General features: G+C 47.0%; 1 pseudogene; it reads right to left on the reverse strand.

Moving 5' to 3' along the window:
* Positions 1-312: 312 nt before the first annotated feature.
* LOC144161571 (uncharacterized) overlaps positions 313-15,197 on the reverse strand; it is a 32,295-nt pseudogene continuing 17,410 nt past the window's right edge.

Genomic DNA, 15,197 nt, shown 5'->3' on the forward strand with positions numbered 1-15,197 from the left:
CATAAAGAAACTTGTAGGCGGAATCGCTCGTGGCTAGAAGGAGTTTGCTGAAGCTCCCTTTGTAATTGAAATTTTCGGAACCAGAGTTGCTGGGAGCCTCGATTGTCACATGTTTCCCGTCTACGCTCCCTGAAAAAAAAAACATTCTGTTCATATTCACAATCTCAATGGCTGAAGTACTCTCATTCTGTTAGTATTCACAACCTTAATGGCGGAAGTACTGTAAAAACCAGATATAAAAAAACTTCATGCAACCACGAACTGGAGGCATTTTTTTGAGTGTATGCAAAAAGAGGCGAGCATTTTTCAGTATTATTTACCGATGCAGTTTGGCACATTCCATCGTTGAAGAAAACCTCTTGCAACAGATTTCCATTCACATTCTGTGCGCGGGCATTTCACGTAATCGTCTTTCAGGATGTTCCAGATCGCCAGTCATGTCTCGGATATTATTTTGCTCACAGTCGACCTCCCAACTTGAAACGCATACGACAGGCTGCGCTGGCTGTCACCGCTAGCAAGGAATCTGCAAAAAAAAAACGTATCCGTTGCTGTGAAATGCAGCAAATGAAGAAAATGCTCAGAATATTAGCTCATGTATAAGGCAAGGATATTATGCTTCCTTTGATTAAGGCGCACAGTCACATTCCCATTACTTCAGGTTGACGGCAGAACGGCTGTGAATCTGAATACATATATTTTGTCGTGTTACTTTTGGCGTCATTCAACACTGTGAATTAAAAAATTGACTGAGGGCGATCATTTTATCAATTCATCGCCGTTGCGCAATTCCTTTTAAATAAGGCTGGAAGTATGGTGAAATATGGCCACTGTGAAATGTCATTTTTAAAAATCACGTTTCCCAGACCTTTTGTGATACCGTGAGAACTTTTGCTATGAAGCAACCATAACGTCGCGCGTAACTAACCGTCATTTCCAGATAAGCGAAATGGGACGAAACACATATGAGCTAATGCAAGGATCTATTCTCCAGTAAACGACCTGGGCCGACTCGCATAGCAGCAGTGAAAGCGGTCTCGAACACGCATTCTTTATATCGACGTAGGTTTCCGTTCTCGCTGCTGGGCCGCACCATCACTATCCATTGTCTGCTGTTATTTTGTTTCAGTTTAGGTTCGCGTGCACGTGCGCGCATGAACATTTCAGCTTACCTGAGCGTGATTTCCAGCCGCGTAGTCGCCGCGATGCTCTCCCTCCAGTTTGTGTTTCTGTATTGCGTGCCCTACCAACGACAACAGTTTGTCGAAGGTTGCAGCGCTCATCCTCATGTAGCTGCAACAGGTATAATATTTCAGTATTGCATATTTAGGCTCGTCTTGCACCCCCGAAACACAACACTTACTCAAAAAAGTATTCCTGGTCAGACCGTCTCAGCAGTGGGATTAGAGTTGGCGAGTGGCCGGACTTTCGATAGCGGCACATCTCTCGCATCCACACGCTCCTCGACCGAGCCTTCCTTTTACGCAAAGGCTTGCGCTTCCTCACTCAACACGAACATCAGCAGAAGCGTGCTCAGAAAAACAAAAGACGTAGCATGGTTGTTATGGCGTGCCATCGCTCCTGTACATGGAGGACACGGCCCGCGTTCAGACGCGCAATTTGCATAGGTTGCCAACTACCAACGCTGAGTACGCCTGAACGCGGCATGTCGTAACGAATACAAAATTAAGGAAATAATTCAGCATTCAACAAGATTGTTATTTGTTTTTTTATTTTAGCAATCTGTTCACCTTGAATTATACATGTCATGGCATTTTTTATTACTTTTTACATTAACCACGCGCATTTACAGCCACAACTGATCACTACGCAGACAGCCCTGTACTCTGGCGGAAAGCTCCCGTGTAGATCCGGTCTGAACACTTCTCCGTCCCATCAACGTCGCTTTTTGTTGACGTGACGGTGCCGTGACGGGGAAGGTGACGGCTGTGGGTATGAGGGCGTACACTGCCCAGCCACAGCTGAGGTTTTATAATGCCCAAACTGACAAATGCAATGGCCAGTAATTAGTGCACTGAAAGTTGAAATGTAGTCACTGCAGCATTTTCTATTCATAAATTTGTTACACACTACTTAGATTGTCAGAGCAAGATTGTGTCAGAGTGGTTACCTTTGAGAGAAGCTCCTAATAAAATTAATCATTGTCATTTAAGAGAATACGCGATGCGTGAGCATTTTTTCGGTGGAAACACGCACCCACACGCGTGGAGGCTGCTGGCATAGGGGAGGCCAGGAGAGCTTTCGAACCGCAAGTGGAGGGAGCAGACATTGTACCCGTAAGCCTTTGCAGTTTTTACAGGTCACCTATTAGCTTGCAACACATCCCTTCTCTTAATTTCGTACCAAATCTTGACTGTTGTCGCATACGACACGGGGTGCCATGATTGTTGAGACCTATCCCTAAAATCAAAATGTGAATCATCACCACAGAAACTGTCACCTGGCACGGTGTGTAACAAAGAAGGCTGCGGACCTCAAAGGAGAAAAATGTGTATGTTGGAGTGAGCGTTAAATGTCCTGGCACTTTATCCTTTCTGAGAACTCAGCAGAACTTGGCTAAGATTGGCTGACCAGGCAAAAAGAAACTTTAAGAGAAATGCATGTTCTAGCTGTATTCTCCCGTGCATACATAACCTGCACCAATAGTTGACAAATGTAAAAATTGAAGGCGGCTATCACCGCTTGTCGCGGACAGGCAAGGATGGCTCGTCCGCTGTGCCCGAGAGGCGACCTCACGCCCATTTGTTGTGATCTGCAGTTTATATGCCATTGCCTTAGTGCATACTGCGGCGGTCATGCCACGTTCGTACGTTATGACCGAGCATTCATTATAACTGCAGCCATTATAAGCGGCATCAACTGTATTGTGCTCATGTATTCTAGCATCTGACAACAAGTGTAACCAGCAAACGTTTCTTGCATGGTTATAGGATCTAGACTTTAACTCTACAAAGGCATCTGTTAACATTCTGAGACTAACAGTAAGAAAGCGTTAAACACCTACTTTCTTCACATCCAGTGCCATAGAGGGCTCATGCCTTTTGCAGCAAGGAAGGTTAACGTGCACTTGGTATTCCCTTTCCCAAATACAGTACTGAACCCTATTAGAGAAACAGGACAAAATCTCTTCGCATTGCCATCTCATACAATTTATTTAGAGTTGTGAGCGGTCCAAATGCACAAGTCCTTAAGTATTTTTTATTGATTACTTCGTTTTTCCACCTCAGTAGCGGGGATTGTACATTTTTATTTTGGTCTATAGTTGTTTTCAATGGCATCGCATTTGCAACGTTTATTCCTGTCCAGTCAAAACTGTCTGGGTGGGTACGGACCAACTTAGCATAGGTGCAGAAACTTTCTCTGCGCAGAATACCACCTCACCGACCAATATTTCTGGGGTACGTAAAATCTATGTTAGTAATGTGATTGAACAGTATGTTCCGACGACAGATCGCTTTAATTCATACGGATCGCAGAAATATTGAGTAAGTCGGGATTTTATCGAAGTACGCTTCTTTTCGCAGAGTGCCCAAAATACAGCCTTTTGCAATCCAATCCATCTCTCTGAACGCCCCAATTTGCGCCTCCAACGGAAACGTATTTCGCGTTTTAGGGCAGGCCAATCCCCCGTTGTGGATACCTGCAGAACACGGGAAGGGCATGATCATCATTGTCATCCTATCCGACTATCCTGCCAGCGAACAGCGGCGCATCACCGGTTCTAGGAAATGTCAGGTAAGAATCCCCGGAAATTCTCTCCAGAAAAAAACAAACTGGCAGATAAATCACTTGCGAGCGGTTTGAACGGTTTAAGGCTATAATGAGGCAACGCATGGTGGCGTCGACAGTAAGGGAGCGAAGCGTCATTCGTGAGGCATTCTAGAGAGGTCAAGCCTAACAGCTTCATTGGCATAACGGGTGCCTCGAATGCGTATGTTATTCATGCCTACGGGGGAAACTGATGCGACAGAAGCAAACGTAGTAGAGTTTTACGCTGTGCTTTTCGCGGCATTTTGTTTTGAGTCAGCGCTGGCTTCCCACTTCCAGTAAGAAGATCGCGGCACGTAAACAAACGAAGAAGTGCTTAATCCCAATACCCACAAAAACATTCCGTAGAACTTACCAAAGAGGACATTTTAGACAAAAAAATTACACCAGATTCCCTGCCTTCATGTCACATCCGTTGAGGTTAACAGTGATGCTGCCTGGCGTTTAGGCTCAGCTTTATGGATCTCACAATAAGCATATCGATTCCCGTTGGCGCGCAAACTCCTGCTAGCGCTCCCGATGGGCGGCTTGTTCTGCCATTCGGCGCACGACTTCACCCAATTTCTGAACATTCGAGTAACGACTGCCAGGTGCACTCGAAATAATGCAAGCTCCTTTGAAGCTCCTATAGAAGGAGTGTTTTCCAATTAGCCGACTTCTCTCCTGCTCTCCAACCACATGCGCTCACCACGTGCTCTTACCTTGCCCTGGCGACGCCCTACGATACAGAGGTTGAGCAGCCAGCTCGTTCCAGCGAGTATCAAGGAGGATGCGGGAGTCTTAAAACCAAACCGTTATGTGACACTCCGTGTAACAGGACGTCCTGGCCTCCAGTGAGTTGGATTCATACGTCACGTGCTTGCCTCAGTAAGCCGCTGTGACAGTTTGTAGGATCACGATGTGGCCAAACATTTTTAAGCAATTTTGCTTTTCAAGCATTTGTAAAGCGAAAAATACACCAGAAACATACGATGGTTGCTGATTAAAGGGCAGGCATAATGAGGTAGCACATTCTATGAGCGGCATTTCCATTATTCAAGAAAAGCCGGCGTAAAAGGTTTAGTATCAACTTGTCTCAATTATGTATACTCGGTTCGAGACACAACAGCACAAAGCGAACGAGGACGACCGTGCCACTTGGTATGGTAAATGTGTGGGAGGTGTTTTTTTCCACCTTCCGCTGAAATACGTAATCTTACATGTCCAAAACATAGTAATGTCCTATATTTAAAGCATAGGTGTATACCTCTACCTCCGATGGTTTCATCACAATGTGCAAAACAATTTCCGTGTCCAAAAACGCCAAGGCGGCAAGAAATGCGACTCCAAACCCATGCGTCAGGCTAGTCAGACATAGAGCATGGAGCTCAGAATTCGTTCAATGAGACCACAAAACAAACATCGAAATCGCATTAAGTATGTAAAGACGCCTGTGAGCAACGGAACCCCCACCATGCATTCGGGTAAAGATTTTTTACTACTGTCAGTAATGGAGCAGTTCTTGCCCAAGACGCCGAGCCCAGGTGTCATACTATGCAGGATCCAGTATTTGCCAGCAGAGAAGCCGAGCGTAGTGTCAGCAGATAAACTGTTAGAGTACCGCAACTGAGGTCCGCAAAACAGCAACGCCGGATATTTTGTTGTTTATGAGTGTTGCGAGATTTCCGCATCTACGCCCTCGCAGTTAACTGTGACCGAGTCCTTTGTTCAAAACACTACCGAAGCAGCAGCAAAACGACATCTTTGGACATTCTTCTGCACCTGAGGTGCTGGTACATGCGTTATCTTTGATTCACATTCGGATCGGCGTCAGTAGCGTGCAGCAGAGGAGCAGGGAGGACGAGCTAAGCCTGCAAGAGTTGACCGACTAAAATCATAAATAACAAAATGGCGGTGCCCATGAACCGTCGCAGGGTTAACAAATGTCAGGTCATGCGAACTCACCAATGGTCACGGTGCCTTCGGGGAGAAGGAGGAAAGATAACTTTATTTTACACAGGTTAGGAAAATATGTGCTTTGTTCGTGAGCAGAAGAGCGGGAGCCCTACACAAGGGCCCCAGTAGCTCTGGCTGCACTCGTGGTCCGCGGTACCAGCTGTAGCTGACCTTCCGGGTCCGAGCTAACCAGCGCGGCTGTACACTGCTCAAGAGCTGGTTTGGTTATTCAGGGGATGTTCCGAATGTCGGTGCAGGTCAAGGAGGATGTATGAAATCTTCTGCAGTGGAGATGGCGCCCCAAAGCTGACACCGACGGCCGCCATCTTGCCTTCAACGAAAACGTCCTCCTTCGTAGCAATTGCACTGCATCCGTCGCGTTCTCCTCTCTGCTGCACGTCTGGCGGTTGCATGCTTGCACGCGTGTATTTATGACTTAGTTAATCGTGAAAATTGTCTCGACGCTACACAGCTGTAGAAATCAGCTATGGTGTGCTCGTGCATCACATTTGGCTGCTCTAGTCGCAGGAAGAAGGCGCCGGGGATCACCTTTGGTTCTGTTCGTTTTGGGTCTCGAGTGCATTTTTCCCACTATTTGCACAGACTGGCACCGATACTGTACTTCGATGGAAAATCGCCCTAGCAGGAGTCGTCACCCTACTTGTTCACGCACTTGTTTACGCAGATACGCAAATGTTTTCAGTTTTAGTTGCCATCGTCCTAGTAGTCGTTTGACTCCGTGAAATAACGTTTGTATAATATGAGTTCCGCGATTTGTCCTTCCGCATTAATTTAGATGCAGAGTGTTTGCTCAGATAGTAACGGGCATAAATCAAGGCAGTTATGTATAATATACCATTTGCGCTCAGTCGGCCCTACGTGAGCACGTGCGCTGTTTTGATAAGCGTGTAATGACAAAGGCGAGGTTAGCCGAGCCGTTTCGCTGAGCTTTGTACGAGCCTTTGATTCAATGTTCTCCCACGTTCTTCATCCTGGTGGTTTTATTTTCAAAGGCAGCCTACTACTTGCAAACATACCGGGTTAGCAAGGTTGTGAAAGCGATTAGTATTCTCAGCGCATTTTTCTTTAAATAGCAGGCTACTAGCGTGAATATATGCACTATACTTGCTGTGAATGCAATAGAGTAACCTGCTGCGCGCAGTTTTGTTGTTAATTGCAGGCGACCCGCGTGCAAAGGAGAACCATTAGTGATGAGGTGAATTCAATAGCGTAACCTCCTGCGCGCAATTTATAATCGCAGGCTACTCGCGTGCGAACGTGCTTGGTTCACGATGTTGAGAATGTAATGTGGTAACTTTGTCAAAAACTGGAAAAAAAAATCAGGGCGAGGGAGGCGCCGAAACGAAATGAACATTCCAAACGCAGCAAGTGCCGCGCTTTTGTATTCATGCATCACATATGAACATTTGCCCTTGTCACAGGTTTCCTAGAAACTAAGCGCTTCGGTGGGCGTGACAATAGAGAGTTTTAGCTGACCGTTTTCGACGCTGCGCTCCGGTATCGGCGGGCCGCTCAGCGTAACCGGAGCCAATGCCGTTCGCGGCCAAGCGCGCCACGCATGCGCAATGGCGCTTCCGCTCGCTATCGGAGCGGAGCGGACCGTGAAAGACGGTCAGCTAAAATTCCCTAATGTGCTGTTAGGCGAGATAACTGGATGTCGAGAGACTGCGACCGACTGTGTTTAATTCCCTTTGAAGCGATATTCCTTAAATTTCTCTCATGCTTTCTGTGAAGTTTATCAAGTATTATGACTGCGTACCCTGAATAGCAAACTGCTTTAATAATCTTCAGTGTACTCTAATGAACGTCAGTGCAATGCGTTTCAGCCTCAAACATTTTGTAAAATCAAGAAAAAGCGAGAAATTGCAGAGATGAACCCAAACACGACATTGTAAAATTTGGGCCGCGTAGTAACTCGGCATGCTACTTAGTTTGGACTTATGCATGTCGACTCAGTAGGGATGTCTTATAAACCAGAACACATTGCATGTGAAAAACATATAACACTGTAATATTCTCATTACTTGCATTACTGCCAAAAAATAACTCTACATTTCAGTGCGAAATGCGGGCATTAGAAGCCGTATTTATGCGGCATGTCTTGCCATGACATGCCACTTGACGTATCCTTAATGCTACAGACAGGGCCTATAGCCTTATAGACACTGTATAAACGTTTATTGAATTAAAAGCAGGAGTGTTGTGTTAATCCCAGCACTAGTCATTTTCACTCGGCGGCGGCTCTCTTCACATATTTGGCATTTGCATATCTCTCTTCAGAGATATGCAAATGTCAAATTCAAACTCGCTGCTCGGATCATATCCTACGTCTATAGCTTACGCGTAAGACGAACATCAGGCTTCCCTCAAGTACCGTCATCGACAAAGCCACCATGGCTATCGTTTTCTTCCATGTGAACCCGAAAAACACGAAAGTACTGCAGCGTGCCTGCCAGCTCAACGGCACTTCTGCCCACGGAAATATGGCCGGCGACCGGTTTCTCCTGCCTCACCTCTCTGCATTACCGGCTAGGAGAGACTTGCACTCCAAAGTTTTATACAACCCTCCTAGGCCGGGCCCACGTATTGCGGTAAAGTTTGGCATACTCATTTGCGTGAAAGGGAATTTTGGAATGGTGAATAGTAGGGTACATGGCGTGGCGCCTTCACGGGTGCGGGAAGGTGTAGGTTTGTAGGTGACGCCAGAATGTCGCCTGTTCTCAAGTTGAAGATTTGGGCGGAGGAAGAAGGCTCTTCGGGTGAGTCGCTGATGCTCTACCAATCGCTGAACCAAAATAAAAAAAATCTGTGGAAAGGGTAGAACAAACATCAAGTTTATTGACGCTCTCCGTATTTTGAAAATGAATATATAAGCATATAATTCCAGCCAATTGTATTTATTAGCATTCTCCCAATTATTCATCTGTATACGCCTCGAACTCGCGATCTCTGTGCCGCCTGCCACCGCTTCTGGGCGGCTCTTACGGGATGCCCGCTGCGCAGCTGATAGCGGCTTCTGCAGTGTTTTGGTTCTCTTTAGATTCTTTTTGCCTTTCCGCACCCTAAACAACATTTTATTGTGACGACTGGGAGCAAATAGTATGTTTAGGGCACTTCAAAAACAGCTGCCTCCTGATAGTACTCGAACACCAACAAGAGCTATCCGGTAAGGTGGTACTGCGCGATTCTTCGCCGCTCTTACGGGCACCTACGACGGCAGCAGCATATCACCACTGCACACCTCCGAATATGTCAGGCGCAAGTGCATTCTATTCTCGCCTCGTTTAGACCATATGCTGGCACAGGGAGAGATTGACTTTGTTTTGCAGCGCGGACAATGAATGCGGTTTTGCTTGTAATATATATAATTCCCAGAAAAACATGATTCAGCGATGTGATTACGAAATAGCTGACAATAACGTGTGCCCTTTATAGGAATAGAGGCCACGCGAAAATGATAAGCATATTTGAAGGCTGCGGTTCGTTAAATATACGTGACCACTCCCGCCTGATATCCAGAACCAAGGAGAGTTAATGAAACCACTGAAAAATAAATGGTATGCCAAATCCGGAAGCAATATAATAGCTAGTACGGTTATGCGAAAAACCCAGTGCAGCTTCGGAGATGCTAGATACCTTCGTCTTAACTTAAGCAAAGTACCCACTAGACGAGCTAGATGAGAAATGCGCCGATATTTTCCGAGACAGGGGGTGGGGGTGCTTAACTATCATTGTGTAGAAATGCGGAGTGAAATTTTAAAAAAAAACCGTTTTAGTAATCACACACGCAAGCAGTGCGTTCACTTTTATTTTTTGTTTTCGACTTTTACAAACTGCTGATCACTCGGCGAACACACGTTCACAAGCGATAAAAGGGGACGTTGGAAGAGTGTGGTAACTGATAAGGCCCTCTGATTTCACCCTTCCGCTGGATTATGCAGGCTCCCTATGTCGTATGACGATGTTTCGATGAAGCGTTTAGTCACGGACGCGGATATAAGCTGAAGATATATGTAGAAAATGACTGTTTGCGAGGGCTCACCTCACGAGAAGACGACCCAGCCGTAAATTCTTTGTGCTGATTCTCGCATGTTATTTTGCATTGTCGATCGTACTGATTGCGTATGATGTCCATGAATTTTATTTAACATTGGTTGGTTCACGGTAGTGATCAATATGAGATATGAAGCGTAACTTGCGGGCTGTCAGGTATGAGTGCTACACTAAAATATGTAAGCACACGAAACCTATTTACATCGTAGTGTATAGCAGTATCATGACCATCTGAAGTAACGCCGCTTACGGAGATACTGTTAGTAAATTTGAGGGCGGCGGAATGACGAATCAGCTCCACGCATTCACCGGTTTCGCGACGCCGGCCAGCGACACGCGCCTGGCGTTTATACAGACCGAATTTAGCGCCCTAAGGTCGCGTCAGAAACTTTTTACTCGTAAATACACCACTTTCGCGAAGACAGAGGCTGCTACACATAGGTATGCATTTCGAACGCATAAAAACGGTGAATATCAGACGTTAACTTGCCGCAAAAGCAACTACGACAGTGGGGAGCGGGCCGCAGACTCCCACGACTGCTCTCAAAACGGGCCGCGAGGGGGTATTCAGTGGCGCCCCTACAGGGAGGGCTCGGGGCGTATAGCTGAATTTCTCACAATCTAAGAGTACTAGCCTACATAAATATCAACTGAGAATACCTCTGACTATTCAACGTTGCAGGAGTGAAGCGTTCCTGTCTTCGTGGCACCACTCTCTTTCTAATGAGCTATGCGGCATTCACTTGTTTCACCTACCAACACTTACCAACTGAGCAGCACTGGCAACCGCAGAAAAACATAAACCTGAACTGGAGTGAGCCTCTTCTACTTCCTCGGCTTAATGGTAGGTACCTTGTCAAGAACTCTGCCGTCTTAGCATAGTGGGTTCTTGGGGTACGTTTCTGTCGACAGTTATTCAATATGTGGTTATGTGTCTGCAAAACATTATAAATGATCAGGCTTTGCAAAAAATTAGATTGTGCTTGTAAGGTAGTTCTGCCTCACTATTGCTATTAATCAGTAAGAGTTAAAATACTGACCGAAAAAGCCGGGCAACAAACACATTGTTCTACAATGAAGAATTTTTTCATTGTGCGTATTATTACATGATGTGTAATTACCTGATGTTGCTGTCCAACATCATGTAACTGTACTACATGATAATGGACAGCATCATATACAGGGTGTCCCAACTATCATGCACCAAGATTTAAAAAAAGAGAAATAGCGTAACTCGAAGAAAACCTTGTGCATAATGTTTGCAGTACTGTGAAGAAGCGGAGAGTAATTTTTTCGTTAATGAGACTTAATTAATTCATTGTAATTAATTATCTAACTCGAGAAATACTGTCCTAATCACTAAAGTGTCAATGAGGCCCTTGTAGGTAACCACGAGGGGCATCTAACTGCGCTATTTTCAGCGACGAACTAATTGCGTACTCATTTATTCTGACCGATAAAGGAAACCCGCGAAATATGAAAAATACCACGTGACGACGCTTACGCGCGCATTGTAAAGCAGCGTCCCCAAACAAAGCTGATTGAAAGCAACTGCTTCGCGTGTTACCCCCCCGAAGTGACAGCGCATCACCTTGATAACAGCATGCATGGAAGGAGCAGAAGCAGCAAGATTTGCGGGACGCGTGTGCAGATAAGGAACAAACTCGGTCGCGATTTCTTCTTTCTTTATTTTGTCCATTTCATTCTGGCTAACTCAGAGGCAGCCTGTTTGAGAGCGTTGCTTTACGGTGCGCGCGGGGGTGCCGTCACGTGGTATTTTTCATATTTCGCGGGTTTCCTTAATCAGTCAGAATAAATGTGTACGCAATTAGTTCATCGCTGAAAATACCGCAGTTATATACCCCTCGTGGTTACCTACAAGTGCCTCATTGACACTTTAGTGATTAGGGCAGTATTTCTCGAGTTAGATAATTAATTACAATTACTTATTTATTCTCATTAACGAAAAAATTACTCTCCGCTTCTTCACAGTACTGCAAACATTTTGCACTAGGTTTTCTTCAAGTTACGCCTTTACTCTTTTTTTAAATCTTGGTGCATGATAGCTGGGACACCCTGTATATTGTGAGCGCTGTCTTTACACTCATTGCTTAAGTGGTCGCTCTTTCTATTGTGTCCAAACACGCTATCATCAGCATCGTCTCCCCACGCATCGTTTGGGGTCATCTCGTATCCCTGGCCTTACGTGATCCTAATTATCATCGGAGTTGGTTCGTTCGGCTGGCTGCTTGGTAAAGACAACCGGAATAAACGCCGCCCTGCTTTAGGTATGCTTCCCTGCTTCCCGCTCTCACGTGGTGGAGTTGCTTGCGGTCCCGTCCTCTGCCGCTCCCAGCTACACCCCTGAAGCTCCATTTCGGTCGACGTCTCCCGCTACGCGAGCCAACGATGCAACGCGAAAGCGCGTCGGAATCCCGCGATCCACCTCCCTCGGCATGGTCATCACAGGCCACCAGTGCGGCTCTTCCTCGTAGCTGATTTTCGGAGTGAAGACGTCGAGGATTGGCTCGACCAGTATAATCGCGTCAGCCAATTGAACTGGTTGGATGATGCGTTTAAGCTGCGCAATGTTTCGTTCCACCTAGACCTGGTCGCAAAGACATGGTACTTCAACAACGAGGCAACCATCGAGAACTGGACCAATTTTACTTAGCGTCTGCGAAAAGCTTTCGGCACCCCGTAAGCTCGAGCCGATGGCGCCAAGAAAAATCTGGGTTTTCGCGTCCAACGTGCCGACGAAACAAATGCGGCTTACATCGAGGACGTCCTCGCCCTCTGCCGCCGGGTGGACAAAAGCATGCCAGGCACAACTTGAAGGGCATTGCTTCATTTGCATTTATCGCCCTCGCTAACCAGAATCCCCTGACAATCAGCGATGTGCGGGAGACCTGCCAACGCCTCCATTAGTTGCAGTCTCTTCGCCTTCAGCGAGAGCCGGCTCCTCTGGGTGGGGACACATATCTGCGTACTCTATACGCGCAATCATTCGTGAGGAGCTCGGCAACCGTAACTCATCGTGTCTCCCACGCGATCACTGCTACCATAGCCCATCTCCGCTAAAGGATCCAAGCAAGGAAGAACTTGCGTCCATGAGGGTGTATGCACCGGCAAATTCCACTCCTGCTGCCCCTTACGTGACGACATACGCGGATGCCGCTTCAAAACACCCCTTGTTCGTGGAATCGCCTCCGCTTTCGTCTGCTCCTGGACATTTGTCAGCCATTGCCCCCTCTCGGGGGGCCCAGATGTACGGCGTGCACGTGCGCCCCGACCGCCAGCTTTTCCCTCGCGATCGCCCGGTTTGTTACTACTGTGGAATTCGGGGTCACTTTTCCCGCTTTTGCCGAAGACGCCAGCAGGATGAACGCCGAGGGTACGGTCCTGATGAGCGGGATAACGCCCGTTTTGCTGATGGTACCCGTAGAAGCACATATGTCCCTCCTATTCGCCGTTGTTACCCGCATCGCGATTTTCCTGAGTTTTCTCAGCGTGATACTCCAACACGATGCAGATCGCCTTCGTCCTACCACCGCTCGCTGTCCCCTCTTCGTCCTGCCTAAATTTCCAATAACCCCCCCTTCGGAAAACTAGCGCCTGTAGTTTTTGGAGGGGAAACGGCATTGCTAGAACACATCAGAACTCCTCCTGAACGTCCGTGGAACATATTATTGGTGGAAGTGGAAGTGGGGAAAATGGTGATGCGATTCGGCCTTGTGGAATTTGTACAGTGCGGGTTAACATAGACGGAATCCTACATTACATTCAGTGTGCGGTGCTGACTCTGTGTTCTCATGAAATTATTTTGGGCGGGGACTTTTTATCGGCGTCATCTGCGGTAATTTTCTGCCGCCAGCCTGTGATTCACCTCACCGAGACAGGAATGGCCTGTGCACCAGATGCTCCCGAACCGCGGTTGGCCTCTGCCAAAGATTGTGTCTCCTGCCCCTGCCAAGGAACCGTGTTTTCCATAACGTCTGACAGTATCGCCGATGGAGATTTGTTGGCCATACCAGCTGGGAACTTGGCTTGCTTGCAAAGGGGTAATAATGCCGCCCTGCGTCGTTCACTTTTCACAAGGATAAGCTTTCATTTCCGCACTAAACATTGCATCAGAGCTGATTCTGCTTCCTAAAGGCACAAAGGTTGCTTCTATTCTAAACGAGGACGTTGGCCGTCTTGAGCTTTGCCCTCTAGTATCACTCCAGCATGAATGTGGGCAAGTGATTTCGTCTTCGAGCCTTACACCCACCATCAGCAATGAGCTCAGCGAGGAGAATCAAAAATCACTACTCGCCCTTCTTAACAAGCACAAGGCGTTGTTTGACAGCCATTCCCTCACTCTCGGACGAACATCAGCAGCGACTCATCGCATAGAAAGCGATGGTTCTTGTATTGTCCGCTTTCGTCCCTGTCGTGTTTCATCCACAGAGTGCAAAATCATTCAAGAAAATGTGGATGACATGCTTCAGCTGGACATTGTTCACCCTTCGGGCAGTTCCTGGTCTTCGCCGGTTGTCCAGGTCCGGAAGAAAGATGGCTCAGCACTCAGTGCACAGAATTACCCAGAAAGACGTCTAGCCTGTTATATTTTTTGTGGTGGACGTAGGGCAATTACCCCAGTGAAGAAGAGGACGCCTGATCGTGCAGCGTTCGTGTGAAGGAAGAGAAGGAAGAAGAAGATGATCGGAAACGGTGTACATTAAGCGGTCTCATGTAAATAGAGTTATTGTTTCTTTTACGGCGGCTTCCGACTCCTTTCTTCATCATCTTATGGTGCCGAAACCCGAGAAGGAAGACGTCGGGGCCACCAATCTGGCGGAACGGGTACCAATCCAAGTGAAAGCGGCGTAGTCGGTGTCCGTAAGCTGGATGAGATATCGGCAAAGATTCCAAGTCTTTGGACCATCGGTCTCTTACAAGAAGGACACCAACGATGCGGACGGCGGACGGATGCACTCGGCAGAGCTACGGTGGTGCAGCCCAAAGGCGACAGACGGGATGGACAAACGAGAGCGCGACAATTCATCCTCACTTCTCACGATTGCCCTCGGTGGGTCCGGACAGTGACTTGGCGAATGCTGAGGTGAGTGTCGCTGCTTGCCGTACAACGAAAAAGAGGCTACTTCAACAACACGCACGCAGTTTCACTCAGTCCAGTATTCTGCTTCAAGATTTAAAGGTAAAAAGGGATAGAGAAAGGACAATCGCTCGGAAAATATGCAGCGACGAAAGGGCAGTATTAAGCTTGAATGTAAGGACCAATGGTGTACATGGTATGTTGAAGAATTTTTTGCGCGACATACGAAGAGCTGAAGTTGTGCTAAGGCATTTAAATGATGCGATTGAACAGGTTATCGACAACGACTGCCTGAATGAGG

This window comes from Haemaphysalis longicornis, unplaced genomic scaffold (genome assembly GCF_048455015.1).
Source record: "Haemaphysalis longicornis isolate Haplotype H1 unplaced genomic scaffold, Haemaphysalis longicornis Haplotype H1 scaffold_12, whole genome shotgun sequence".
NCBI lineage: Eukaryota > Metazoa > Arthropoda > Arachnida > Ixodida > Ixodidae > Haemaphysalis > Haemaphysalis longicornis.